The 26,124-nt window shown below is 42.8% G+C and overlaps 1 protein-coding gene across 10 annotated transcripts in view; it reads left to right on the top strand.

Annotated features, from left to right (window-relative positions):
- CPNE1 (copine 1) overlaps positions 1-26,124 on the top strand; it is a 797,848-nt gene that overhangs the window by 615,015 nt on the left and 156,709 nt on the right. The window lies entirely within an intron of this gene.

The following is a 26,124-nucleotide window of genomic DNA, read 5'->3' as shown; positions in this document are numbered from 1 at the left end:
TTCCATTTAAATGTATGGAAGTTTTAAAACAAGCATGCAAACCTGCAACTAGGCAATGCTATGCTAACAAGTGGAAACGTTTAGTTTACTACTGTCAGCCCAAAAATATAGAACCCCCCTTAAAGCATCAATACAAGATATTGTATGCTACCTGCTTCATTTACAAAAAGCTAATTTAGCTTTTTCCTCTATTACAATTAATCTTACTGCTATATCAATGTACTTGCAAACAATACAGCGTACTTCTCTGTTCAGAGTTCCTGTCATAAAGGCCTTCATGGAAGGGCTTAAGCGTGTTATTCCACCAAGAACCCCACCAGTTCCTTCTTGGAATCTCAATATTGTACTCACAAGATTAATGGGACCACCATTCGAGCCCATGCATTCATGTGATATTAAATTTCTCACTTGGAAAGTTGCCTTCTTAGTAGTAATTACTTCATTAAGAAGAGTGAGTCAAATACAAGCATTCACTCTGGAGGAACCATTTTTCCAAGTACAAAAATATAAAGTTGTACTGAGGACAAATAAAAAATTCTTGCCGAAAGTAGTTTCTCCTTTTCACATTAACCAATCAGTGGAATTACCAGTCTTCTTCCCACAGCCAGACTTAACTGCTGAAAGAGTTGGGAAGAATGGCATCATGCATAGACTAAACATGAGACCACTGCACCTCCTCAATTGTCTCCTCCTCACTCTCCTCATTTACTTATTTCTCCCCCTACTAGTCCTATTCCTATAGAATCACCAGCACACTCATTTGATTTGCAGCAGGACAATGTGGATCCATGGGATCTTTATGATCCAGACCCCATTCCAGACAACCCAGATTGCTATCCCTCTAAGCCCTCACCACCAGAGGATAGTACAGGCTACACTCAGGTCATAGCTACGGCGGCATCCTATCACAACGTTGCCATGCACACTGAGCCGTTAGAGGATGACTTTTTAATACACTCTCCTCTACACATGCAACTTATCAGTCGCTTCCCATGTTCCTGGGCATGTTAAAACATGCTGACCAAATATTCAAGGAGCCAGTAAAAACTAGAATAATTACTCCTAGGGTGGAGAAAAAAATATAAGCCACCTCCCTCTGATCCTGTCTTTATCACACAACAGTTGCCTCCCGACTCCGTAGTGGTAAGCGCTGCCAGGAAAAGAGCAAACTTGCAGTCATCAGGGGATGCACCGCCACCAGACAGCCAACCAGTGGAGGATAGCCAACTCTCAGGCATTGTTGGCTAGATACGATAGGGCCCACTGGGATGAGATGAAAGACATAATACAACATCTCCCCAAGGAACAACAAAAGAGCGCACAACAAATAGTAGAGGAAGGGCAAGCCATCACCAGTAATCAGATCAGGTCAGTCCTAGACTCTGCAGATACAGCAGCTTGAACCATCAACACTGCTGTAACCATAAGAAGACACGCATGGCTTAGGTCTTTAAGATTTTAGCCTGAAATACAACAGGCTGTCCTCAATATGCCATTGAACCAAAAACAGCTTTTTGGCCCAGAGGTGGACACAGCGATTGAAAAAATGAAAAAAGATTCTGACACAGCTAAAGCCATGGGTGCTTTGTATACCACGCAATACAGGGGATCCTTTCGTAAACCCCAATACAGAGGTGGATTTAGGGCCCAAACAGCCGAGGCATCCACCTCACAAATAGTCAGCCTACCAACCGTTTCAAAAGTACACAGAGGCCAGTACCCCAGAGGCAGGGGAAAATATCAGACAGCAAAACAAGCCTCACAACAAACAAAGCAGTGACTTAAGCCATCCTTTCCCAATTCACACCTCACTGTAGGGGGAAGACTGCAAAGGTTCCACAACAGTTGGCTACCCATTACCAACAGACAGCTGGGTATTATCAATTATCCGCAATGGCTATTGCATAGAATTGACACAAACTCCACCGGATATACCACCAAAACCACACAACCTCTCCACACAACATATCGCCCTGTTGCAAGAGGAAGTAAAATCTCTATTACTCAGACAAGCAATAGAGGCAGCGCCACAAAATCAAATAGGAACAGGAGTTTACTCACTGTATTTCCTCATTCCCAAAAAGGATGGAACCTTAAGGCCGATATTAGATCTCAGAACCCTCAATCTTTTCATCCTGTCAGAACATTTTCACTTGGTAACACTACAGGATGTTGTCCCACTACTTCAAAAACACGATTTCATGGCAATATTAGACCTCAGAGATGTGTATTTTCACATACCCATCCATCCAGCGCACAGAAAATATCTCAGGTTTGTCATTCAAGGAAAGCATTATCAGTTCAAAGTGTTACTCTTCAGAATAACAACAGCTCCCAGAGTATTCACAAAATGCCTGGCGGTAGTTGCAGCCTACCTAAGAAGGCAGCACATTCATGTCTTTCCATTTCTGGCCAATTGGCTAATAAAATTCAACAGTCATACACAGTGTCAAAACCATATGCATTATGTAATACAAGCCCTACACAACCTAGGGTTCTCCATAAACTACCAAAAATCACACCTACAACTTGCGCAAATTCAACAGTATTTAGGAGCAACACTAAATACTCAAACAGCACTCGCAAGCACAAATCCACAAAGAATACAAGCATTTTGCAATATATTGCCACAAATACAGCCAGCCCAACAGTACACTGTCAAATTCGTTATGAAACTCTTGAGCATGACTAAACATGCGGCCTTTACAACAGTGCCTTGCACAGCAATGGTCACAAGCACAGTGTCGACTTCAAGATTCAGTGTTGATAGAGCGCAAAGCATGCATGTTCCTTTAGTAGTGGTGGTGTTCCACACACCTAAACAAAGGGCGGCCATTTCAAGACCCGGTGCCTCAGACCATACTTGGAACAGAAGCATCAATGATTGGCTGGGGGGCTCACCTCAACAATCAGAACATTCAAGGACAATGGGACGCCAAACACAAACAGTTAAACATAAATCACTTAGAGCTGCTAGCTGTATTCCTAGCACTCAAAGCTTTTCAGCCTCTTCTCACTCACAAGAATATTCTTATCAAAACAGACATGACAACAATTTATTACCTAAACAAACAAGGAGGGACCCATTCATCCCAACTCTCCCTCCTAGCCCCCAAAAATTGGCAATGGGCAATTCTCAACAAAATTCACCTGGTAGCACAATACGTTCCAGGGATACACAACCAATTGGCAGATGTTTTCAGCAGAGATCATCAACAAACAGATGAGTGGGAGATTCACCCTCAAGTGCTTCAACCATACTTTCAACAATGGGGAACACCAGACATAGATCTGTTCGCCACCAGCGAAAACGCAAAAATGCCAAAACTTCGCATCCACGTACCCACATCTCCTGTCTAAGGGCAATGCTCTGTGGATGAATTGGTCAGGGATACTTGCTTACGCTTTTCCCCCTCTCCCGCTCATTCCATTTCTAGTCAACAAACTGCATCAAACCACTCTCAAACTGATACTCATAGCGCCAACTTAGGCATGTCAACCCTGGTACACAACACTAATAGACCTATCAGTAGTACCACATATCAAACTCTCAAACAGACCAGATCTGTTAACACAAAACAAACAGCAGATCAGGCATCCAAATCCCAACATACTCAATCTAGCGATTTGGCTCCTGAGGTCATAGAATTTGGGTATCTACAACTACTAACTGTATGGAAGTAATTAAACAAGCAAGAAAACCCACTACCAGGCAGTGCTATGCCAACAAATGGAAAAGATTTGGGCATTACTGTCAATCTAAACAAATTACCCCTCTTTCATCATCAATACAAAACATTGTATGTTATTTGCTTCATTTGCTAAAAGGAAACTTAGCTTTTTCATCCATATAAATACATCTCACTGCAGTCTCCTCATACTTGCAAAATATACAGCACACTCTTTATTTAGAGTTCCTGTTATCAAAGCCTTCATGGAAGGGTTAAAATGCTTCATCCCACCTAGAACGCCTCCAGTGCCTTCGTGGAATCTAAACATTGTGCTCACACGACTTAAGGGCCCACCATTTGAACCTATGCACTCATGTCAGATTCAATACCTAACATGGAAAGCTGCCTTCCTAGCCGCAATTACTTCATTGCGAACAGTTAGTGAAATTCAAGCTCTTACAATTCAAGAACCGTTCATACAAGTACACAAACATAAAGTCGTACTAAGAACTAACCCTAAATTTCTTCCAAAAGTTGTATCACCTTTTCATATCAATCATACAGTTGAACTACCAGTCTTCTTCCCACAGCCAGATTCTGTGGCAGAAAGAGCCCTGCATACATTAGATATTAAAATAGCCCTGATGTATTACATAGATAGAACAAAATCATTTAGAAAAACTAAACCGTTATTTGTGGCTTTCCAAAAACCACATACTGGTAACCCCATTTGAAAGCGAGGTTTAACAAGGTGGATAGTAAAATGCATCCATACATGTTACCTTAAAGCTAAAAGACAGCTCTTAATTGCACTTAAAACACATTCCACTAGGAAAAAAGGGGCTACAATGGCTTTCTTTGGAAATATACCAATGGCTGAAATGTGTAAAGCAGCTACTTGGTCAACAACACATACATTTACCAAACATTAGCAGCGCAGCAAGCCACAGTAGGCCAAGCTGTACTAAGAACATTATTTCAAACAACTTCAACTCCTACAGGCTAACCACCGATTTTATGGGAGGAAAAACTGCTTTGTAGTCTATGCATAGCATGTGTATCTGCAGCTACACATGCCATTGAATGGTAAATGTCACTTACCCAGTATATATTCATATTCGGTGGCATGTGTAGCTGCAGATACACATGCTGTGCACTGTTCCTGCCATCTAGTGTTGGGCTAGGAGTGTTACAAGTTGTTTTTCTTCTAAGAAGTCTTTTCAAGTCACGGGACCGAGTGACTCCTCCCTTTCGGCTCCATTGCGCATGGGCATCGACCCACCTTAGAATGTTTTCTTTCCGCCATCGGGTTCGGACGTGTTCCTCTTCGCTCCGGTTATTAGATTCGTAAAAATTTAAAAAACGCCGAAAATCATCGGTATTATTTTCGATCGCGAACCATCTTGCATCGACACCAGCGAAACACACCTTCGGTTGCCCTTCGGGGCACCTGCGCCCAGCCTGGGCCTGGTCATCCCGACTGTAGGAAGCGTCGAAGCCTCATGGACCGGACCCCGTTCCGATTCTGCCCTCTGTGCCACGCAAAGTATCCACACATGTATCAACATCGGGTCTGTAATCTGTGTTTGTCACCAGATAACCGAGAAGATACTTGTGAGGCCTGCAGGTCCTTCCGTTCCAAGAAGACCTTAAGGGATCGAAGGGCGAGACGACTACAAATGGTGTCAAAGTACCGAACACCTCGACGTCGAAGAAGAGGAGATGGCCATCTCCATTCAAGGATCTGATTCGGACGAATCAGACGTAGACCGACCACCGACAGCAGGCCAACGCGTGAGTACGCCTGCCCCGACCCAAACCAAGGGTCAGTCCAAGTCCAAACAAAAGGCCTCGGGGACACCACTGCCGGAAGGCCATGGCTCTACCTGGAAGAAATCAAGCGGTGACCAAGCAACACCTTCGGCACCGAAAAAGGCCACACACGCATCGAAGTCTTCGGACTCGAGTCGAGACAGTCTCCGAAAAAGTTCGACATTGACTCATCGAATTGAAACCCCGAAAGACTCTTTGCGAATCGAGGCCTACTATCACCATGGACATTTCGGTTCCGAAAAAAGCCTCCTATACAGAGAAACATGGACTTTCTAAGCAGATGAAAGAAAGCCACAGATTTGAGGAGGAACTTCTACAGGTAGAAGTATTTGATGAGACAAGCCAGGATACAGATCCACAAGGATACTGGAAAAATCCTCACAGCACCTCCCCTCAAATTTAAAAGGAAACTGGCTTTCCAAGGACATTCAGACACTGACCAGCCAAAGGCTAAAGTGCCAATCTCCGCCACAGCAGTTTTCCCCAGCATATTCTCCTCCGCATTCTCAGCTAAGAACTATTTCTCCTCTTGCTACACCCACTGCACAGTCACCCACACACACTGTGCAGTCACATCAAGACACAGACCTGTGGGATCTTTATGATGACCATGTGTCAGACAATAGCCCGGAGTGCTATCCGTCTAAACCCTCTCCATCTGAAGATAGCACCTCCTACACACAGGTTTTGGCTAGGGCTGCTGCTTTTCACAATGTAAGCATGCATACCGAACCACTTTCTTTTTAATACCTTATCCTCCACACATACATCTTATCAAAGTCTACCCATGCTCCCAGGCATGCTCAAACATGCCCAACAGATTTTTCAGGAGCCGGTTAAGGAAAGGGCCATAACACCAAAGGTAGAGAAGAAATATAAACCGCCACCTTCTGACCCAGTATTTATCACCCAGCAGCCTCCCCCAGATTCGGTAGTGGTCAGTGCGGCGAGGAAGAGGGTCAACTCAGTCATCTGGAGATGCACCCCCTCCAGATAAAGAGAGTAAAAAGTTTGATGCGGCAGCAAAGAGGGTAGCATCACAAGCAGCCAATCAGTGGCGCATAGCGAACTCCCAGGCCCTCCTTTCAAGATATGACAGAGCTCATTGGGATGAGATGAGCGACATCATTCAACATCTCCCCAAAGAATACCAAAAAAAGAGCTCAGCAGATAGTAGAGGAGGGACAGGCAATAACTAATAATTAAATAAGGTCTGCATTAGATTCAGCTGATACTGCCGCAAGAACAGTAAACACTGCAGTGACAATCTGACGCCATGCATGGTTAGATCATCAGGTTTTAAACCAGAGATTCAACAGGCGGTCCTCAACATGCCATCAACCAGCAACAGCTATTTGGCACACAAGTGGACACAGCAATAGAAAAGATGAAGAAGGATACCGATACGGCCAAAGCGTTGGGAGCGCTTTACTCATCCCAATACAGAGGGACATTTAGAAAACCACAGTATGGGGGGGTTCCGGCCGCAGCCATCAGAACCATCCACCTCACAGACAAAGCCCTCATACCAATCACAGTATCAAAGAGGGGGGTTTTGAGGGTCCTTCAGAGGGCAACTTCCCAAATCCAGGGGAAAATTCCAACCTACAAAGCAAGCCACTAACAACAAGCAGTGACTTTGCCACCACCTTCCCACAACACACATCCCCTGTGGGAGGAAGACTGGAAATGTTCCACAATCATTGGTCAAACATAACAACGGACACATGGGTACTATCAATTATCCAACATGGCTACTGCATAGAATTCACACATTTTCCTCCAGATATTCCCCCAAAAGCGCACAAACTATTGTCGCAACATCTAACAATGTTACAAACAGAGGTGCAGGCACTATTAACAAACCAAGCCATAGAACTAGTACCTCAGCCACAAAAAGGAACAGGGGCCTATTCCCTGTACTTCCTTATTCCCAAAAAGGACAAAACACTAAGGCCAATATTAGATCTCAGGACTCTCAACCTATACATCAAATCAGAACACTTTCATATGGTGACACTACAAGATGTAATCCCATTACTAAAACAGGGGGAATACATGTCAACACTGGATTTAAAGGATGCGTATTTTCACATACCCATCCATCCATCTCTCAAAAAAAAAACTCAGGTTTGTTATACAAGGAAAACATTACCAATTCAAGGTATTACCTTTCGGGATAACAACAGCACCCAGAGTATTTACAAAATGCCTTGCCATAGTAGCAGCATACATAAGGAGACAACACATGCATGTATTCCCATATCTCAACGATTGGCTAATAAAAGCAAATACTCAAGAGCAGTATCAACATCACACATGTTACGTAATAGATACCCTACACACACTAGGGTTTTCAATAAATTACCAAAAATCACCCTTGCAACCCTCCCAAATTCAGCAATACTTGGGAGCTACACTCTGCAAAGTCCAAGCCCACAAAGAGTACAATCATTCCACACCATGGTACCAAAAATACAACCAAATCAGCATTACACAGTCAGATTTGTAATGAAACTCCTAGGCATGATGGCATCATGCATCGCAATTGTCCCAAACGCACGGTTACACATGAGGCCCTTACAGCGGTGCCTTGCAAAACAATGGTCTCAGGCACAGGGTCCATCTCCAAGATCTAGTGTTGATAGACCGCTAAACACACTATTCGCTTCAGTGGTGGAACCCCATAAATTTAAACAAAGGGCGACCTTTTCCAAGACCCTGTGCCTCACGCATTTCTCACAACAGATGCATCAATGATTGGGTGGGGAGCACACCTCAACAATCACAGTATACAAGGACAGTGGGACAACAAGCAAAAACAGCTACACATAAATCACTTAGAGCTGCTAGCAGTCTTTCTAGCACTAAAAGCTTTTCAACCTCTTCTGGCTCACAAACACATTCTTGTCAAAACAGACAATATGACAACAATGTACTACTTAAACAAGCAGGGGGGAACACACTCAATACAAGTTTGCCTCCTAGCACAAAATAATTTGACATTGGGCAATTCACAACATTCGCCTAATAGCTAAATACATCTCAGGGATTCACAGTCAATTAGCAGACAATCTCAGTCGGGATCACCAGCAAACTCACGAGTGGGAAATGCATCCCCAGGTACTACAAAAACACTTTCGGCAGTGGGGAACACCAGACATAGATCTGTTCACCACAAACCAAAACGCGAAATGCCAAAACTTCTCGTCCAGGTACCCACACCCTCAATCCAAGGGCAATGCTCTATGGATCAACTGGTCAGGGATATTTGCTTACGCTTTTCCCCTTCTCCCACTTATTCCATTTCTAGTCAACAAACTGCGTCAAAACAAACTCAAACTAATACTTATAGCACGAACGTGGGCACGCCAACCGTGGTACACCACACTGTTGTACCTCTCAGTAGTACCTCACGTCAAACTTCCAAACAGACCAGATCTTTTAACGCAACTCAAACAGCAAATCAGACACCCTAATCCAGCAATGCTCAATCTAGCAATCTGGCTCCTGAAGTCTTGGAGTTTGGCTATCTAAATCTTCCAAATGAGTGTATAGAAGTCATTAAACAGGCAAGAACACCTACCACCAGGCATTGTTATGCTGACAAATGGAAAAGAATTGTCTTCTACTGCCAAGCAAAACACATCACACCATTGGGTGCGTCCATACAAGACATCGTAGGTTATCTACTACACCTACAAAAAGCAAATCTAGCCTTTTCATCCATCAAAAATGCACCTCACTGCAACTTCAGCTCATTTGCAAATAAAACACACAAAATCCCTATTTAGAATACCAGTCATTAAAGCCTTCATGGAAGGACTAAAACGGATCATACCTCCAAGAACTCCACCAGTACCCTAGTGGAATCTTAATATTGTACTTAGACGACTCATGGGCCCACCTTTTGAACCCATGCATTCTTATCAGATCCAATTCTCAACTTGGAAAGTGGCATTTCTAATAGCAATCTCTTCCTTACGAAGAGTTGGTGAAATACAGGCTTTCACTATTGAGGAACCCTTTATACAAGTACACAAAGTTGTTCTCCGCATAAATCCAAAATTTCTACCAAAAGTAATTTCACCGTTTCATTTAAACCAAACAGTGGAACTCCCAGTCTTCTTCCCACAGCCAGACTCAGTGGCAGAAAAAGCACTGCACACATTAGATATAAAAAGAGCTCTAATGTACTATATAGACAGAACAAAACCATTTCGTAAAAGTAAACAGTTCGTTGCATTCCAGAAACCCCATACTGGTAACCCTATATCGAAACAAGGCATAGCCAGATGGATAGTGAAATGTATACAAACTTGTTACCTAAAAGCTAAAAGAGAACTACTCATTACACCAAAGGCACACTCCACTAGAAAAAGGGAGCAACAATGGCCTTTCTAGGTAACATACCAATGACAGAAATGTGTAAGGCAGCCACATGGTCCACACCTCATACTTTTACCAAACACTACTGTGTAGATGTGTTAGCAATACAACAAGCCACAGTAGGACAGGCTGTAGTAAGAACATTATTTCAAACAACTTCAACTCCTACAGGCTAACCACCGCTTTGGGGAGGATTACTGCTTTGTAGTCTATGCACAGCATGTGTATCTGCAGCTACACATGCCACCGAATGGAAAATGTCACTTACCCAGTGTACATCTGTTCATGGCATATTCTGCTGCAGATTGATATGCACCCTCCCCGGGAGCCTGTAGACGTTTAAGTTCACAGTCACTTGTACATATGTGTATATAATATATATATATATATATATTCATATTCGGTGGCATGTGTAGCTGCAGATACGGAGTCGATGCCCATGTGCAGTGGAGCCGAAAGGGAGGAGTCACTCGGTCCCGTTACTCGAAAAGACTTCTTCGAAGAAAAACAGTGGAACATGCCACGAACATATATATATATATATATATATATATATATATATATATATATATATATATATATATATATATATATATATATATAAACATTTGCATGGACATCTCATTTACTTATTACATTTAGTTGGACATTTACATTCTTTTACTTCCTATACTCTTCTGCAGGAAAACAATCTAACAAAGGAGTTGATGCCCATGCGTACTATTACCGAGAGGAGGAGTCATTCGATCCCGTGACAAGAGAAAAGACTTCTTAGAAGAAAAACAACTTGTAGCACTCCGGGCCAAACACTAGATGGCAGAATGTATGCACAGCATGTGAATCTGCAGCGCTACATGCCACGAACAGATGTATACTGGGTAAGTGACATTTGCCAGATATATATGTATATATATATATATATATATAAATGTGTGATGGCATAGGTATCTGTAGATACACATGCTGTGCATATCTTGCCCATCTAGTGTTGGGCTAGGAGTGTTACAAGTTGTTTTTTCAAGTCACAGGATCGAGTGACTCCTCTCGATAGTGGGCATGGGCATCGACTCCTCTGTTAGATTGTTATCTTTCTGCCATCTGGTTCGAATGTGTTCCCTCTCACTCAGAGACTTTCAATTCGGAAGCATTTTATATTAACTTTTCTCATACCGTCAGTATTGTTTTTGAATGCGGTTTCTTCTACAACCGATCCGATTGTACCGTTGGGATTAAGAAAACGCCCTTTCGGGCACTTGCGCCCTTCTTGGGCCTATTCGGGCCTACTGCACCATAGCCTGAATAATCGGACTCCATTCTGATTCTGTCCTCGGTGCCACGCGAAATTCCCTTATAATTACCCGCCCTTGGTCTCTAATCTTTGTCTTTCTCCTGAACATCGTGAGAAAGATTGTGAAGCTTGCCGCTTGTTTTGATTGAAGAAAGCACTACACGATCGAAGGGCACGAAGACTAAAGATGGCATCGAAGCACATAGAGTCCACTGACACCCTCGAAGAGGAGCAGGCACAGACGGCAGTTTTGATCCCAGATTCCGACTCTGAGCAAGGATCAGAAGACGACAGCCAGCCAATTCCAGCGGCGCAGTATGTGAGTACACCTGCCCCTACACTGCTTTAAAAAAATCAAAGGCCTTGGGCGTATCACTGCTGTCAAGCCACGGTTCCACCTGAAAAAAATCAATCGCCGACCGGCCCCTGGGTTCGGTGCCGAAAAAGGCCAAAACACCCATCAATAGGCTGTGCCTGTTTTGGTGTCTGAGTTGAGCAAAAAAATAACAACCTCAAACTCCGAGCCGATGCCCACAATCTTCAGATCCAAAATTAATATGTTCGGCTTTGGAGACGAAACCTCGGATCCACTTCGGAGCCCAAAACATCATCCTACAGTATATAGAACAAACAGGACTTTCGGCCCGAATGAAACATATGCCCAAAACATCCACTGAACATTCTTCTGAGGGGACAAAAACAACCTCTGAATATCAAATAGAGGAATCTGACCTTCAACCAATTTTGGAGGTTATGGACAGCAAGCAGAGAAGAATACAAATCCACAAAGAAACTGGGAAAATGATTACTTCTCCACCTCCACAGAATAAAAGAAAGCTAGCATTTCAAGAGACTCTTGATACTGCCCCACCACTGGCAGAACTTTTCAAGATCAAGGAAAAGCCAACACCTCTTCAGCTTTCTCCACCACATTCACTGCAGCTTTCTTTCTCACCACCACCTATCACTCCACCGCCACTACCGTCACCATCACACTGCCATACTTATTCACAGGAAGACATGGTAAACCCATGGGACATGTACGATTTGGATCCTATACCGTCTAAGGATCCATATCTCTACCCTCCTAAACCATCCCCACCAGAGGATAGTACAGTTTATAACCAAGTTATTTCTAGGGCAGCTGGATACCATGGGGTCCAAATGTATGCAGAACCTTTAGAAGAGGATTTTCTTTTTATTACACTATCCTCAACCCATAAACAATACCAGTGCTTACCTTTGCTTAGGCACACAGAGGACATATTTAAAGAACCAGTTAAAGCTAGGGTTCTAACTCCAAGAAATACAAGCCTGCACCAACAGACCCAATCTACATTACACAACAACTACCACCCGATAATATTGTGGTCAGTGCAGCCAGCAAGTGTGCTAATAGTCTTCAGGGAATACCCCACCCCCTGACGAGGAAAGTAGAAAATTCCATACTGCCGGAAAAAGGGTGGCAACACAGGCAGCCAACCAATGGCGTATTGCCAATTCCCAGTGCTGTTGGCAAGATACAAAAGGGCACATTGGGATGAAATGCAAGAATTCGTACAATACCTACCCAAGGAACACCAAAAGAGAGCGCAACAAATTGTAGACGGGTGTCAGGCTATTACAAATAACCAGATAAGCTCTGCTCTTGATCTAGCTGCCGCTGCAGCTAGAGGAATTAATACTAGCATCACATTCAGATGACATGCATGGTGGAGGTCCTCAGGTTTTAAACCTGATACAGCATGCAGTGCTTAATAGGCCATTCGATAAACAGCATCTCTTCAGACCAGAGGTAGACCCCACCATTGAGAAACTCAGGAAATACTCTGATACTGCAAAAACAACAGGAGCCCTTTATAGCACACCTTTATGGGGTTCCTTTCGGAAACCACAGTTAAGGGGAGGTTTTAAATCCCAACCTTCAGAAGCTTCCACCACCCATCCAAAACAACCACACAAGTACTATTCAAGAGGTTCTTACAGAGGACAAAATCTCAGAGCCAGAGGAAAATTTACAGCCTCAAAGGGGGCTTCCACACATACACAAAATAGTACTTAGGACAAATCCAAAATTCTTACCTAAAGTGGTTTCACCTTTTCACATTAATCAGTCAGTGGAATTGGCAGTCTTCTTTCCACAGCCAGCCTATACTGCTGAAAGAGCTCTACACACTCTTGATCTTAAAAAAGCTCTAATGTATTATGTAGACAGAACAAAGGACTTTAGGAAAACCAAACAGCCTTTTGTTGCTTTCCAACAACCTCATCAAGGTAATCCCATTTCTAAACAAGGATTAGCTAGATGGATCGTGAAATGTATTCAAAATGATACCTTATAGCAAAAAGGCAACTATTAATAACTCAAAAAGCACATTCCACTAGAAAAAAGGGTGCCTCTATGGCATTTTTAGGAAATATACCAATGGCAGATAAATGCAAAACTGCCACATGGTCCTCACCACATACATTCACAAAGCATTACTGTGTGGATGTCTTATCTAGACAACGTCAGTGTTGGACAAGCAGTACTAAAAACACAATTTCAAACCACTTGAACTCCTGCAGGCTAACAACCTCTTACTTGGGAGGAGGACTACCTTTTAGTCTATGCACAGCATGTGTATCTGCAGCTACACATGCCATCGAATGGAAAATGTCACTTACCTAGTGTACATCTGTTCATGGCATGTAGTGCTGCAGATTCACATGCGCCCTCCCTCCTCCCCGGGACTCTGTAGTCATTGTAGTACTCATTTGTACGTAGGCTTGTGTGTGTGTGTGTGTATATATATATATATATATATATATATTTGCATGGACATCTTATTTACTTCTTACTTCACCCTTCTGCTGGAAAACAATCTCACATAGGAGTCGATGCCCATGCGCACTATCACCGAGAGGAGTAGTCACTCGATCCCGTGACTCGAAAAAAAGACTTCTTCGAAGAAAAACAACTTGTAACACTCCGAGCCCAATACTAGATGGCAAGATCTGCACAGCATGTGAATCTGCAGCACTACATGCCACGAACAGATGTACACTAGGTATGTGACATTTTCCATATATATATATATGTTCGATGGCATGTGTAGCTGCAGATACACATGCTGTGCACATCCCGCCATCTAGTGTTGGGCTCGGAGTGTTACAAGTTGTTTTTCTTCGAAGAAGTCTTTTCGAGTCACGAGATCGAGGGACTCCTCCCATTTCGGCTCCATTGCGCATGGGCGTCGACTCCATCTTAGATTGTTTTCTTTCCGCCATTGGGTTCGGACGTGTTCCTCTTCGCTCCGTGTTTCGGTTCGGAAAGTTAGTTAAATCTCGGAAATTTCGACGGTATTGTTTGTGCTTGGTATCGGGTTAGTTACAACAGATCGACACCGAATTTTGAAGAGCTCCAGTGGCCCTTCGGGGTTTTCGATTCCCCGGCGGGGCCTGGTCGGCCCGACCTCGTGCGTCTTTAAGGCTAATGGAACGGACCCCATTCCGCTTCTGCCCCGAATGTCACAACAAGTATCCTTACACAGATCAGCATCTGGTCTATAATTTGTGTTTGTCGCCCGAACACAAAGAGGATACCTACGAGGCCTGTCGAGCGTTTTGGTCGAGGAAAACGCTAAGAGACCGAAGAGCAAGAAGGCTACAAATGGCGTCGGCGCTGGCAGGACAACAACACTTGGAAGAAGAAGAAACCTTCTCCATCGCGGATTCAGACTCAGACGAGGTCGATCACGAACAGACGCCGAGAACCATGAGTAAGACGTCACTGCCCAAAACTCACGGAAAATTCACTAAAGCCCAGGGGACGCAACCGCCAACAGGCCATGGCTTAACCCGAAAATTAGGTGACCGACCATCGGCACCGAAAAAGGGCACACATGTGTCTTCGGAGCCAAAAAAGACGGTCGAAAAGGTTTTGATACCGAAACATCCGGCCTCGGAGCCGAAACCAAGTTCCTACACCGAGGAACAGGGCCTGTCCTCACAGATGCAAGGACACAGATTCGGACAGGAGCTAGAGGCAGGGGAGCCAGATTACACTCAAAGGAGGCTCCACATTCAGAAGGACACAGGAAAGATCAGTACTCTCCCTCCAATACGAATTAAAAGGAAACTTGCCTTCAAAGAGAAAGACAAGCAACCACAAGCAAAGGCGGCAAAACAAATAACTCTGCCACCATCACCACAACGCTCACCACAACCATCACCGGTAGCCACTCCATACAGGAATGAGTCAGGATGATCCGGACGCATGGGATCTTTAGGACGCGCCTGTATCAGATAACAGGCCCGACTGTTATCCAGCGAGACCGTCACCACCTGAGGACAATACTGCCTACACACAGATGGTGTCAAGAGCAGCTGCGTTTCACAATGTCACCCTGCACGCAGAACCAATAGAGGATGACTTTCTGTTTAATACACTGTCGAGCACACATAGCCAGTACCAGAGTCTCCCTATGCTACTGGGAATGCTGAAACACTCAAAACAAGTATTTCAGGAGCCTGTGAAAAGCAGGGCCATTACTCAAGGGAGGAGAAAAAGTACAAACCGCCACCAACAGACCCTGTGTACATCACGCAGCAATTAACACCAGACTCAGTGGTTGTAGGGGCAGCTCGCAAAAGGGCAAACTCACACACCTAGGGAGATGCACCACCACCAGACAAGGAAAGTCGCAAGTTCGACGCAGCGGGGAAAAGGGTTGCGGCACAGGCAGCCAACCAATGGCGGATTGCCAACTCACAGGCCTTGCTGGCTAGATATGATAGGGCTCATTGGGACGAAATGCAACATTTCATAGAACACCTACCCAAAGAGTTCCAAAAGAGAGCACAACAAGTGGTGGAAGAAGGCCAGAGTATCTCTAACAATCAGATACCGTCAGCAATGGATGCAGCAGACACAGCTGCTAGGACTGTAAATACAGCAGTGACCATACAGAGACACGCATGGCTACGCACCTCAGGATTCGAGCCGGAAATTCAACAAGCGGTGCTGAATATGCCTTTTAACGGACAGCAGTTGTTTGGGCCGGAGGTGGACACTGCTATCGAAAAACTTAAAAAGGACACAGATACGGCCAAAGCCATGGGCGCACTCTACTCCCCACAGAGCAGAGGCACATTTCGTAAATCACAGTTTAGAGGGGGGTTTCGGGGACAGAGCACAGAACCCTCAACCTCACAAACAAGACCCACTTACCAGAGTCAATATCAGAGGGGAAGTTTTCGGGGGCAATACAGAGGGGGACAGTTACCACAAAATAGAGGGAAGTTCTAGAGTCCCAAAACACCACAAAATAAACAGTGACTTCAACGTCACAAATCCCCAGCACATAAAACCAGTGGGGGGGAGACTAACCAATTTTTACAAAAACTGGGAGGAAATAACAACAGACACGTGGGTCCTAGCCATTATCCTACATGGTTATTGCATATATTTTCTACAATTCCCTCCAAATGTCCCACCGAAAACACACACTATGTCCAAACAACACATGGATCTATTACAACTAGAGGTCCAAGCGTTGTTACAAAAAGATGCAATAGAGCTAGTACCAATTCATCAGAAAGGAACAGGAGTTTACTCCCTGTACTTTCTCATGCCCAAAAAAGACAAAACTCTAAGACCCATCTTAGATCTCAGAACATTAAATATCTACATCAAATCAGATCACTTTCACATGGTGACACTGCAAGACGTGATCCTATTGCTCAAACAACAAGACTACATGACAACACTAGACCTCAAGGATGCGTATTTCCATATACCTGTACATCCTTCTCACAGAAAGTACTTAAGGTTTGTAATCCAAGGGATACATTACCAGTTCAAAGTGTTGCCATTCGGAATAACAACAGCGCCAAGAGTTTTTACAAAATGCCTGGCCGTAGTGGCAGCCCATGTCAGAAGGCAACAAATACATGTGTTCCCGTACCTAGATGATTGGTTAATCAAAACCAATGCGCAAGAACGGTGTTCACAACACACAAAGTATGTCATAGAAACCCTTCACAACTAGGTTTCTCACTCAACTACAACAAATCACACCTACAGCCGTGTCAGATACAACAGTACTTAGGAGCAACAATCAACACAACAAAAGGGATTGCCACTCCAAGTCCACAAAGGGTACAGGCATTCCAAAACGTAGTACAAGCCATGCACCCAAAACAAAAGTGCCAGGTAAAATTAGTGATGAAGTTACTAGGCATGATATCCTCATGCATAGCCATTGTCCCAAACGCAAGATTACACATGCGGCCCTTACAGCAGTGCTTAGCATCACAATGGTCACAAGCACAGGGTCAACTTAAAGATCTAGTGTTGATAGACTGCCAAACATACACCTCGCTTCAATGGTGGAACACTATAAACTTAAACAGAGGGCGGCCTTTTCAAGACCCAGTGCCTCAATACGTAATCACAACAGATGCTTCCATGATAGGGTGGGGAGCACACCTCAACCAACACAGCATCCAAGGACAATGGGACACTCAGCAGAGACAGCTTCATATAAATCACTTAGAACTACTAGCAGTATTTCTAGCGTTGAAAGCATTTCAACCTATAATAACCCACAAACACATTCTTGTCAAAACAGACAACATGACAACAATGTATTATCTGAACAAACAGGGAGGGACACACTCGACACAGTTGTGTCTCTTAGCACAAAAGATATGGCATTTGGCGATTCACAACCACATTCCCCTAATAGCGCAGTTCATACCAGGAATTCGAAACCAGTTAGCCGACAATCTCTCTCGGATCACCAACAGATCCACGAATGGGAAATTAATCCCCAAATACTAAAGACTTACTTCCAAAGATGGGGAACACCGCAAATACTTATTTGCAACAAAAGAAAACGCAAAATGCCAAAACTTCGCATCCAGGTACCCACAGGCTCACTCTCAAGGCAATGAGTTATGGATGAGTTGGTCAGGGATATTTGCATACGCTGTTTCCCCTCTCCCACTCCTTCCATATCTAGTAAACAAATTGAGTCAAAACAAACTCAAACTCATACTAATAGCACCAACTTGGGCACGACAACCTTGGTACACAACACTACTAGATCTCTCAGTAGTGCCTCATATCAAACTGCCAAACAGACCAGATCTGTTAACTCAACACAAACAACAGATCAGACACCCAAATCCAGCATCGCTGAATCTAGCAATTTGGCTCCTGAAATCTTAGAATTCGGACACCTAGACCTTACACATGAATGTATGGAGGTCATAAAACAAGCTAGAAAACCAACCACAAGACATTGCTACGCAAATAAGTGGAAAAGATTTGTTTATTACTGCCATAATAATCAAATTCAACCATTACACGCATCTGCTAAAAATATCGTAAGCTACCTACTTCACTTACAAAAGTCAAAGTTAGCTTTTTCATCCATAAAAATACATCTCACTGCAATTTCAGCTTATCTGCAAATTACGCACTCAACTTCATTATTCAGAATCCCAGTCATAAAAGCATTTATGGAGGGTCTGAAAAGAATTATCCCACCAAGAACACCACCAGTTCCTTCGTGGAACCTCAACATTGTATTAACACGACTCATGGGTCCACCTTTTGAACCCATGCACTCATGTGAGATACAATACTTAACATGGAAAGTAGCATTTCTAATAGCTATCACATCCCTCAGAAGAGTAAGTGAAATACAAGCCTTTACCATACAAGAATCCTTTATTCAAATACACAAGCATAAAGTAGTTCTACGAACAAATCCAAAATTCTTACCTAAGGTCATATCACCGTTCCACTTAAATCAAACAGTGGAACTCCCAGTGTTCTTTCCAGAACCAGATTCTGTAGCTGAGAGAGCATTACATACATTAGACATCAAAAGGGTACTAATGTACTACATTGATAGAACAAAACAAATTCGCAAAATAAACACAATTGTTTGTTGCTTTCCAAAAACCTCATACAGGGAATCCAATATCCAAACAAGGCATTGCCAGATGGATAGTTAAATGTATTGAAACCTGTTATATAAAAGCAAAAAGAGAACTGCCTATTACACCAAAGGCACACTCAACTAGAAAGAAAGGTGCTACCATGGCCTTTCTAGGAAACATACCAATGACGGAAATCTGTAAGGCAGCCACATGGTCTACGCCTCATACATTTACCAAGCATTACTGCGTGGATGTGTTAACAACACAGCAATCCACAGTAGGACAAGCAGTATTACGGACTTTATTTCAAACAACTTCAACTCCTACAGGCTGAACCACCGCTTTTGGGGAGATAACTGCTTACTAGTCTATGCACAGCATGTGTATCTGCAGCTACACATGCCATCGAACGGAAAATGTCGCTTACCCAGTGTACATCTGTTCGTGGCATGAGACGCTGCAGATTCACATACGCCCTCCCACCTCCCCGGGAGCCTGTAGCCGTTTTAAGTTGAGAAAAGGTCTTGAACATTTGTAAATTTGTAAATATATCACTTTTAACCATATTACGTACATACATATTTACTCCATTGCATGGGCACTATTACTATATACACAACTCCTACCTCACCCTCTGCAGGGAAAACAATCTAAGATGGAGTCAACGCCCATGCGCAATGGAGCCGAAAGGGGAGGAGTCCCTCGATCTCGTGACTCGAAAAGACTTCTTAGAAGAAAAACAACTTGTAACACTCCGAGCCCAACACTAGATGGCGGGATGTGCACAGCATGTGAATCTGCAGCGTCTCATGCCACGAACAGATGTACACTGGGTAAGTGACATTTTCCATATACACACACACACAAATGTTGTTTGCCATCACTGCCTTACACCCTCCAACAGCTGTTACTGCTGTACACACCCACCACAGTCCTTGACAGTGCAATGTTGGAATAATCAAAGGAGCCCGCTCAGCATACCAACATAACTTAATTCACCCTGAATCACTTCTGTAGGCTCCTGTATCCACCAACAATACAACTTTGTGCTGTGCGAATGTGACATAACTATCCTTTGTGGCCAATATAAGGCAGACCTAATGAATGCACAGACCGTAGTGTGACCAGCAGTAACATACAACCATTGATTCCCTTCTATCGTGGATACTCTTTGCTTTCTACTGTAAGATTACTGCCCTGTTCCCTAGGACCACAACATGACTCCCCTGTCCCTCTTGACCACATTTACCCCTGCTTTGGCTTAAGTGCTACTTGCTTATTAAGGACTTCAAATGATAGGTCCCACAAAACTGGAGTTCTTTACTGGAGACTCAGATCTTAGAATCTGCATTTTGTACTTGGAATCTTAGTCACAATACATTCATGTACATTGCTTAGTTCCTTTACATAATGAGTGGACTCCAAATATCTTGCTATCCTCAAAAGAAACTAGCAATGATAAACGATCTGTTTTTAATTAAAAGTACCTTTTCAGTAGATGATGAGTTCAGACAACTCAGTAAGTCTCCGAACAAGCACTGTTAAGTTGCCCCTGCACTCATACATCCATTCATCCACCCTTTGAATCATTCTTGCATTCACCCACTTACAGATCTGCAATAAAAGTGAGAAAAACCCAACAAGCATATGCAGCATGCATAAATAAAAAAAGTAAGCTAAGCGGCTAAGTACGACTGACTGTTGACCTGCAGTACACTCTTAAACAACAGAAAATGAAACAAATGAAAGGCGATCTATCAAATGAAAACATAGGATACTAAATTAATGGCCTTGCAGCCCTGGCAACGAAGTGCTTTTATTTTCCGGAACTGTGCACATGTGATCGAGCAAAATGCTGTCACTTACAGGGCAATAGATCTAGTGGCAAAAATAGGCTACCCAATTCTCCCATGCAGTTTACTGTCATGGGGAGAAGCAGAATGCCAACACTTGAGCAAACAGAAGAGGACTTGCCTAAAGGTCCTTGACCTTTATATTGTAGTGTGGTCAGTTTTACGTATCCTTTGCGCATTTGCTTCAGGCTTTAGGCCTTTGTGCATTTTGCCCTGGATGTATTTTATTCCTTTGCTTGCAGCTTAGAGCCTCCGTGCACTTTGCTCTAAATGCTTTTTATTCGGCTTTGTACTGTTATTTTTCAAATAGCCAGTTCTACGGTCTTGTTTTATATTTCATATCACACTGTTTAGCCTACTTCAGCATTGGAGTTCTCCATAACACATTCTTGTTCACTCTGTGCTTCAGTCAAGGATACAGTCTGGTACATTGCCGATAGACGTGGTAGGAGTTTAGTCTCTGGCATTCCTGCATAGGGACATTTTGTGGTCACGCTGACATGTTAGTTATAAAAACACTTCCTTGTCCCAATACACGCAAGAGGGAGATTCCGACCAGGGAACCACAACGAGATGCTGACTGCCTTATTGCAGATGCTGAACCAAGATCGCAGGCCTTTGCTCAGGTATGAGGGCTGATGTCTCCCTAGGGATTCAGAAAGGCAAGTTAGACGCTTAACATGCTGTGCTCGAAATAGAACTAGCAGAGGGAGAGTAGAAACTATTAAACACCATGATAGCGTTGTTCTTATGTTTTACTCTCCTGGTGACTATTTCAATCCTACTGTGTTGTATGGTTCTGGTTATTGTGGCTCACGCCTTATTATCTAAAATGCAGTCGTTTCATTAAAACATTATATAAAACTTATACTGCCTTTGTCATTTGTATATGAGATCATACTGTAAATGAGAGAGTTGGTTTGGATCTGAGTGACCACGACTTCCCTGAAAAGTTCCAAAGATGTCATGCGCTCGGCTGCCCAATCATCTCTTCCCTCTGGGAGAAATGAGGCACTGCTAGTTAGCAGGAGCAAACCCGGATTTAGGGTGACAGAGGTCCTTCCAAGTGGGTCAGACTTAGTCCCCCACACTGTGAACGATCCTGCTACCCAGAAATCCAGTAGTCTCATTTAGGATAATGAGAGCCCACGCGACAATATATGTATTTGCAGTTTTTTTGTATTACAAGTGCCTGACAACTACACGTACCAGGCTTTTCAAGAAGATATAGTGAGGATTATCGCAGTGCAAATCTTCAGTCTACAGGGCTTGCTAAAGGAAGTAATACCACCACAACCCTTGCACAATACACTAATTTGGGGATTACATACACCAGCGTTATCATGCACTGCGTTCGACCACTTGCACCGTCTCGGTTTCCCTGACTCTTGGAGCCTAGAGAGTTAAAGGCTGGGTCCATCTCGACCCTCATGGTAGCGCTATCTTGGACCACGGATACACTTCATGTTACATTTCCTTGAATTCGGAAAGCTACATATCCTTTTTACATGAGTGTCAGACTTACTTTCGGCGGGACTAGTCATATATTATGTATATAGCATTACTTCTGAGAATCAACAGAAGTACGTTTTGAACTGACTTTTCTCTTAACCCTAATCTATGAGCCTTGAAAAAGTCTGTGAGGACGAAACACGTGTTAGCTGTTTTCTGATTCCTCATATGTTTTGTCTCACTTAAGGACACGATTACCTTGGAATACTGTGTCTTCTTTCCTATTATCAAGGATTAAAATATCTTTTGCAACTCTACTCATCTTGGACTTTTCATTATATTATATTTTTTGGAGTGCCCGGGTTTGCCTTTTTTCTTGCACACTAATTTGTGAGATTCCATGCACATAATACCGGTCTACAGGTTTAACACATTGTAATAGCAATCCAATGTTAAATACCTGTTGGCATTTTCTTGTAATTCTCGCAATAAACATAAGGCCTACTCCCTTTTTTGTATTTTTTCCTAATAAACAGGTCATACCTGTGGCGTCAGATATATATTGTTTTTACTAATGAACCAATCAGGCCTATAGTCCTTACCATTATCTCATCTCCTTAACCAACTCAGGCCTACTATATAGAGCAGAAGCTTTCTCACAAGCAGTACACCGCAAAATGACACATACGTATACATTTGCGGGTGGCAAACTATACATCCCTTCTTAAGAAGATTTAGCAAGGATTATCAGTGCAGATCTTCTATCACAAGGTTTATTTGAGGGGGGATAACTAACACCAAAACCCTTGCTTACTAAGTAAATCTATTAGATTCCTTTAAACAAAAGACAAGGCTACGTTCTTCAAAACAGCAAAATAACCATACACTTTTAAAGGCCTATTGGCTTTATGACTATTCAAATACTTAGCACACAGAACGGACCTAGGGCTCCTGGCGAAACATTTCTATATGAAACTATAAAGCTTTTTTCATTCATCATTGCCTTGCCACCGTAACAAAATGAGCCTTCCTGTATTAAACATAAGTTGGCAACCATCATGTATACAGTAATAACACTTAAAATATTTACAAAATTACACCTTGGAAAATAATATCCATTCCCTATGAAAAGGGCTGATGGTGATTATCAAATTGTATATCATCAACTCAGTGTTTGTCGGACCAAAATATCTAGCTACAGTTTAGCACACAGTAAGGACAATCTGCTCATAAAGGCGTTTCAGCTTCAACAAACTCTTTTGACAATAAATGCATCAGGCTTCCTGCTTTTGTTGCAACTTCTGATTATAAACAGATCAGACCTATGACATAAATCTTTCCAGTGAACCAATCAGGCCTATTGCCCTTATCACTGGCTTGTCAACATAATCAACTCAGGACTACTATATTCTGTATAAGTTTTCCCTCAAGTCAACCTTCAGGCTTACATTCAGAAAATTATAAATATAAACAAAACTATAAATGGCAAAACAGTATTTAGCCCCTCCTAAGAGGGTTAATGACGACTTTCAAAGTGAAACCAGGAAGGGTGTAAGGCAGTACCAAAACATTTGCCTAGAATGATAATTTGTGAGAATGCATATAACACGAGTCTAGTCTATGAATTTTAACACAGTTGGATGTCAACTCAGCCCTAAAGACCTATTGCCTTTAACATGAGTTTTTCATAAGAAGGAAGCTAGACCTACTCTGTCACTATTTTTCTTCTCATTATAAAACCATGGCCATTGAAATAACTTTCTCCAGTGAACCACTCAGATCTATAGCTTTAATCACTTCTTTGTTGCCATAACCAACTCAGTCCTACTGTATTCCTCATAAGCGTTTCCACAAGGCAACTACTGGTATACAGTCATCAAATTGGAAAATTAACAAAATTACAATTTTCAAAACAATATACAACCCTTTCTTAAACGGCAAAACAAGGATTGTGAAAGTACAAATCTACCTACCGCAAAGATTGGTCAGGGTTTGAAGGAGGGTAACACACAAAAACTCTTTCCTACTGTAGGATCTGTGAGATTCCATGTAGCAAAATACCTATCTGCAGTCATTAATACAGTGTAATGACAGATCATCTTTAATATGTATTTTTCTCAATAAATATGTCTTGCCTACTGCCTTTGTTGTAACTGTTCACATTAAACAGATCAGGCCTTGGGCATTGGCTGGTAACCATTTCAGTCCTCCCTTATGTATCCTACGCGTTACCACAAGTCAGAATGTGCACTCCAAGCACTCTTTTCAGTCGAAGCACACAACTTATGCCTATCAAAATCTTTACTCCAGGGAATCCCACATTTGGATGAAGCTAAAATGCCCCTCTCAGTAGTGCTTTTTAAAGCTGTTTCTGTCGGTCACATAAGGTCTTTTTTTTAAAGATGTGGTGTCAAGCCAGACCTAAAAAGTGAACAGTTACATTAGGTGTTAACAGAATGACTGGTTCTCTCTCAACTGAACCCCACAGGCCACTCATCTCCAACCTATCTTTAGATGATATCATTTCCTGGCATCATGTAATGTGTGACACAAGTGTAAAGCTCTGTTACCTGGTGACAATTTGATAATCATGTTTGCATCTACTCAACCTGTGTGGGGCTGCTGCTGTAGCATGTGTATCTATGCGAACTTCGAAATTATGACCCTCCCACCTTCAGATTACTTACACACAATAGGATTTTCATCTACTCATGGCATCAGAGAAAAGGAGCATTAGCTTTACCAATGTTTTTGTTGATGCTGTTCAGCATTGGCAAAGGACAAAATGTTTTATTGCGGTTGCCAAACAAAAAGGAAAGATGAAAATAATGAAGGCCCAGGGCAGTGATGGATGTGCTCTAAGGCACTTTATTAGTAAATCACAAAAAATAATAAATGATAAAAAATGTTATAAGATTTACAAGGGGAGCAGAGGAGGGGCTTGAGGAGCAATAGTGGAGCGGTAAAGGACTTGGGACGGTTAATAGGATTAAATAGTTCAACCGAGCGGGATCAAGGGGACACAGTTGGAAGATGAGGTAGGCGGAGCAATCAGCATGGTACAGGAGAGCAAAGAGGAGCAGGAGAGCAGCCGAGGAGCTTGGCAGGTGGGTTTAAAAAATAAAAAAGGCAATGTGGCATGGTTAAAGCAACAGGTGATCTAGGTGGAGAGAGCTACACAGACGGCTTGGGCAGGGGGATTCAAAAAGGGTAAACAGCAACACGAGAGAAAGAAAAGACACACTCCCATTGATGGCAGAGCTAAAAAAGTAGCTCCTTCAATGTAAGCAATAGAAGGTTATCAGTCATCCAATCGAGGGTATTGTAAACAGGTTTTGTTCCAAGGAAGGGACAAACACAAGAAGAGGAAGGAAAGTCATCAAATAAGAAGCAAGCAGATTAAATTACCTAGAAAACAATCCAGTTGTAAGCGGTTGGCTCGCCCAAAGCCCAGTGTTACTGTTTTATTGTGCATATTAGTTCTTCAACAAGACAGCTAAACACTGTCCTTAGGTGAAATCTAAGACACCAAGGTCACATCCTAATCAAAGTATATAGAATGCAGGTGAATTTACAGGTTGACATAATTTGCAAAGCAACAGCCCCCATGCACTGTGACTCTTAAAATGTAACTTTGCAAAGACAGTTATAAGGTTTTCTTTATTCAAACATGAAAAGGTGTTCATTTTCCCTGGTGCAGCTT

This window comes from Pleurodeles waltl, chromosome 7, assembly GCF_031143425.1.
Source record: "Pleurodeles waltl isolate 20211129_DDA chromosome 7, aPleWal1.hap1.20221129, whole genome shotgun sequence".
NCBI classification, from domain to species: Eukaryota; Metazoa; Chordata; class Amphibia; order Caudata; family Salamandridae; genus Pleurodeles; species Pleurodeles waltl.
Note: the sequence above shows the minus strand (reverse complement) of the source record. Positions and strands in the feature narration are given on the sequence as shown.